The following is a 6000-nucleotide window of genomic DNA, read 5'->3' as shown; positions in this document are numbered from 1 at the left end:
ATAAAATAAACGATGTGGGTCATAAAATAAATTATTATAAAAAATAATAGCCTAAAATAAATTGTAAATATGTCAAAATGTTTATTTGGCTCTGTGACTGTCATATTCCGAAAATATGATCATTATTAACCTGAATATAGTGACTGACTGTTATCAGAGACACAAATATTTATGATGTAAGAACAGCAGCCCTATAATGTTTCCCTTGTGTGGGAGGATAAATGCTGAACAGAGAAAACCGTTTTCTTTTGGCGTCCATTGGTTCAACGCGAGCATATCTCGAGCTGGTGCCACAGGGGCCTCCCCTGTCATGGGGAGTTTTGTAAGCATTATCGTTCCGTTTCATAAAGACATAAAGCGAGAAAGCGAGCATTAATTTATTAATTCAGCAATCCTGAGCTGAACCAAACCAGTAAAAACCTATACGCAAACGAAAACATCACCGGCTAAAGTTCAGCCCGCAGTCTTTAAAGACTTGGTTCAGGGAGTCTAAGAGAAAGATGACATACGCCATCTAGCGTCTAGTGCCATGTTGCCAGGTTTTAATCCTGTAACGGACAGGCGGTTTAAAAAGTCGCTCAGTCCCTCAACACAGGTGTAGATGACCCACCAACACTGATTCACTCATTAATTCAATCACAGTAAAACATTAAATAGGGACTCAAGAGCAGTCTTTGGCAGCCATCCATGCACTTATAAAGAAATGAATAAGTTTCTGTTTTTTACATGAAAACCAAAAACAGAAATGGCCTTCATTGCCCACCTCTGGCGTAAAGGTACTGTCCCTGCTGAAAATGTGATCTGAAACCAGTCTAAACTGGTCAAACTGGTCATACTTTTAACCACCAGCTTAACCAGCTTTCACCAGTTTTTGTCCAGCTAGAGACCAGCTATGACCAGCTAGAAATGTCAAAAGCACAATTTAAAACATCTTAAACCAGCTTAGAATCCCATTCGGTCTTAGCTGGAATTTCAGCAACAGACATGCAAAACAATGTGAGCTCAATATAGGTCTAGATACCATTCCTCTCCCATTCCAGGGGCAGACTTGTCATATATTAATGACCCCACAATGATCTATAGACACTGCAGTCAATTTTTACTTACAGCTGGAGAACCTTTTTTTTTTTAAGACAGGCACGATAGATGGGTTGGCAGAGGGCCCCCCGGTGGACACAGGACTAGGTGTCCATGTTCTGCTTTTAACCCTTGTGTTGTCTTCAGGGTAAAACAAATGACCGATCACTATGTTTAACAGCAGAGAAGACCCCTAAATTATCTTTTTTCAACTTTAAAATTGATGACAAAGTTTGTGATGAGTGACAGGTTGTTTCTTCATGCAAAATAGATTTGAAAAATAGAAATTGTATTAAGCTGCTTTATTTTAGGGGTTTAGTGAAGGTGGGTCATTTTTTACCCTTAGGACAAGGGGAGTATACAGAATGGTAAGACTACACAAGGGTTAATCAGAACACTGATTGTTGGCATTGCTGGGAACTGGATTAATTATGACAAATTGGCATCACTCTGCCCTTGATTTTTCAAAACTATCAAAGGATAGAATACTTTTGGGAATTCTGAGGGTGAATGATGAATTTTGGATGGAGAGGGAGAGCTTAGCACCTTCTTGCTGTGAGGTGACAGTGCTACTCAGTGCTATTTACCATGCCACCTTGGGGATGAGTCAGACCAAAGTGGGAAGGTCTTGCAATGTGGGGAGATGGAATAATGGGACGTCAGGTCACCCTAACACCAACATTTTCTGCTGTAGCCCTGAACACTGGGAGATCAGGAAGACACCTGGCCAGACCTTTTTCTGCCCAATTCACTCCACTGTTCACATGGCATTCTGCACTCACAGAGCAAGCTGTTCCTCTTCTCCTTCTTCATTTTTTCATGGAATCATTCAACACATAATGCTATCTGGACAACTGTCTTTGCCAGGGCTGCCAAACCCTGTTCCAGGAGATCTACGGTTCTGGTGGTTTTCATTACAACCCTAATTTTGCACACAATTTGACTAATTCTCAGCTCAACAAGATCTCTAGCAGTTGAATGAGGTTTTTTTTTTGGGTTGGAGTGAAAACCTACAGGACGATAGATGTCCAGGAACAGGGTTGGGCAGCCTATACTGGTCGATACAATCTTTTAGAACGTGGCTAACAAGATCTAAAATCTTGGCCTGGTTCGGTGGATTGTCTTTTCTCTTGCGCTCTTCAGTGACATGCATAGCCTGAATTGCTTCGGTAGGTGTCACAGCTTCGTTAAGGGAGGTTTATATGGAGCATGTTATCTACGTGAGTCATCTGCAAAACAAACACGTTATGATAACACTGTGAGGGCACAGCGCCAGGCCTGCTCTTCCAGGAAAATGGTGGCACGAGGTCGCCTCACATAATTAGCACCAAGGGGACTTTGCAGGGCATGTGATCAATCATTGATTCCAGGGTATCCTGTATGCAGAGCAATGCATTCAAATTACATGCACACAGCGAGAACATGGTGTGTGTATACAGCACTCTATGCACATGGACCTGATACTGAAGTACTTTAATACACATGTGTACACACACACACACACACACAAGCAGGCATGCACACATACTCACATACACACACATGCACACACAAACATGCACACCACACGCACATACATACACAACACGTACACACAACCACAAACGCACACACACACATACACACATTTGCAATGCCGACACATTCTCAGCAGCCTGCTGGGATTGATTTGTCTGTGAGCGTAGATTCCCGCACAGCTGTCAGATGACACCCTTAGCTAAGTGCGGTGGCCATTTTACACCCTCCTGCCCCCTCTGTCGTTCCTTGGGGCCTCGTTGCTATCACCCCAGCAATAACAGTGGGGCTGGGGGACGGCTAAATTTAGCTGGCCCTGTGACCGTGCTGAACCCCAGCACCCCCCACCCTACCTACCCACCCCCACACTGGATTCCTGTCCCCCCCAACAACCCCCCCCCCCCCTTGAGGCCACCATACTGGGTCAACACCTGCTGCTAACTATAACTCCCCACTCCATCTCTCACTCTGGGACAGTGCCAGGGGTCCCCAGTGCCAAACCATGGGTGCATTTTCAAAAATTAGGTCAGATTTATCCTTTTCTTCTGATGAGGCTGGGGCACTGGCACAGGGTAGGAGGAGGTGGTGGGTGGGGGGGGGCTGATATGGAAGATGGAAGAGAGGGGACTGTGACCTCTTTCTTTCTTTTCAGTCCGATTTCCACATGATGCTCCCCTGTGTATCGGAAACAGACTCATTTCCTCTCATTGCCTTTGCATAGAGCTGGACCAGCTCCTGTTTGGATTGGAAGGCTGAGATGCTGTGCTGTGCTAGACTGGGTCTGGGCGAGTGGCCACCAGACTGAGTGAAGGGGTCACAGCACCCCCGAAGGACCCCTACCACCACAGGGACTACTGCTTTGCTTGAAAGTAACTCTATCACTCTCTCTCTCCCTTTCTCTTGTCAGGAGTCTCTGATGCTGCAGACATTCCAGCCCGGATCAGTCAGAACAAGCCCGGGGGCTGAGTGTTCTGCTCTGTGGTTAGAGGAGGCACGTATTTACTGAACATCACAGCATACTCATCATCAGTGTAGCAATAGCATATTTGAAGCTATTTTCTGTTCATGCACACAGCTATTCTAGGTATGTACTGTGTACTGAACTGAGACTTTTTCTGAATATCATATATGAAATGGAATATCTGAGTTTGGGCAAAATGTAATTAGTCTACCTTGCCGTTGGATGTGATTAAGAGACATTAAGTGCAGTCTCATGTGATCCACAGTCATCTCAACCCACCAGGTTGGAGCATCAACCCAGAACCTGAGTGAAGGCCATAGAGAATGAAGTGAAAGCAGACAGCCTCTCGATCCTTCACGGCATGCCACAGTTAAACTGCACTACAGCGATGCCTCCAATAGGGTGGGTATACCTAGGACCCGTATCCAACTGTGCCCCTTTTTATCGATGCAGCCTGATTCAATTAATTAACTTATCAGGTTCTTCAATCAAAACCATGATGAGTAGAATCAGGTTTGAGGCTAAAATAAAAACCTGCACCCACACTGGCCCTTTCCGGATATGATTGGATACCCCCTGCCTTAAAGGGTTAAAGCGGACAGCTCTGTGCAGGGCTTGCAGGGGCAACCTGAGTCACCTGCCACTCCAACGCATCTCCACCTGTGGGTCTCTCTCATGGATGGAGGATGAGTGACTTCGTGCCACAACACAACCCAGCCAGCGACTCATCTGGCACCTTCCACGCGGCCCCGTGATCCAATCAGTTGAGTGATTACTGCGAGACCTTCCAGGATTTCAACTAAGCCCCTCTCTAGAGCCGCCAGAAATACCCTCTCATTACACTCAAGGAAAAGTGTTCTCTGTTCCAGCACTAGGAAAGTAAATGGTTGACATCTATATAGTGCCTTTATCCAAAGTGCTGTACAATTGATGCTTCTCATTCACCCATTCATACACACACTCACACACCAACAGCGATTGGCTGCAATGTAAGGCACCAACCAGCTCATCAGGAGCAATCGGGGGTTAGGTATCTTGCACAGGGACACTTCGACATACCCAGGGCGGGATCAATCCGGCAACCCTCTGACTGCCAGACGACTGCTCTTACCACCTGAGCCAATGTCACCCCTGTTTTCTGTTCACAGAAAACAGTGTTCCCTCTTCAAGCCCTAGGCAAGTGTTCTCTGTTCTAGCATGGGGAAAGTGTTCTCAGTTCTAGCACAGGGAAAGTGTTCTCTGTTCTAGCCCTAGGAAAGTGTTCTGTTCTAGCACAGGGAAAGTGTTCTCTGTTCTAGCCCTAGGAAAGTGTTCTCTGTTCCAGCACTAGGAAAGTGTTCTCTGTTCTAGCCCTAGGAAAGTGCTCTCTGTTCCAGCACTAGGAAAGTGTTCTCTGTTCTAGCCCTAGGAAAGTGTTCTCTGTTCTAGCACTAGGAAAGTGTTCTCTGTTCCAACACCAACTCTAATGAGACCAAGGATGCAGGTCTGTCTCCAAAATCCAATGGGACAGGCCTTTCACCTGAGCCTCGGAGTCACAGACCATCATCAGTACACCACTCTGGATGAGACTGTCTGCTATGTGACTGTAATGCAAATGCATTGAAATGGGGGCAGCTTATAGCCTAGTGGCTAAGGTACATGACTGGGACCCGAAATATTGGTGGTTCAAGCCCCGGTATAATGATAAGACAAAAAGATTTGCACAGCTGTTGGGCCTTTGAGTAAGCCCCTTAACCCCCATTGCTCCAGGGGGGATTGTCTCCTGTTTAGTCAAATCAACTGTTGCTTTGGATAAAAGTGTCAGCTAAATAACAAATTGTTTATTTTATTACCTGAGCACAATTGTGAAAAATCCTCCAGCATTAAACAATCACCAGCCACACAGCCCCCTGTCCTGATCCAGCAGCTGAGCAGGTGGGTGCAAATGCACCAACACTCAGATTCAATCCAGGTCCATATACCTTCCCCAACAAACAGCCCAGGAGCCTGGCAACGTTTTGGAAACAGTCGGGGGAATGCCCCGCTGACTGGAAGTCTGTCAGCAGGTCTCACGACAGCTGGGCGGGAGGGGGGGAGAGGGAGGGGGCAGGGCAAGAGAGCAGAGGAGCAGCCAATGGCAGAAGGGAATGGGCCGGGCTGTCAATCAAGGCCAGGAATAGAAAAGCGAGGACGATCCGGAGTCCGGGGCTCAGAGCTGGAGAGAGACGGTCTGGAATGTTGGATTCTTGCTGTTATTCCCGACGTCTCCCCACGATCCAGCAGCAGCAGGAGCAGCATACCCACCCCAGAGGGGGTCAGGACTCACGGCAGGGGAGCCGGCAAGAGCAGAGGAAGCAGAATCTGGTCTCCCAGAGCCCCGTTAACACCGGCTGCACCAGCAAGACTTTCAGCATGGGCCCCGAGCCAGACTCTGAGGTGAAGCGGCTTCCTGACCTGTCCGTCAAGAC

This window comes from Conger conger, chromosome 7 (genome assembly GCF_963514075.1).
Source record: "Conger conger chromosome 7, fConCon1.1, whole genome shotgun sequence".
In the NCBI taxonomy this organism is placed as follows: Eukaryota; Metazoa; Chordata; class Actinopteri; order Anguilliformes; family Congridae; genus Conger; species Conger conger.
Note: the sequence above shows the minus strand (reverse complement) of the source record.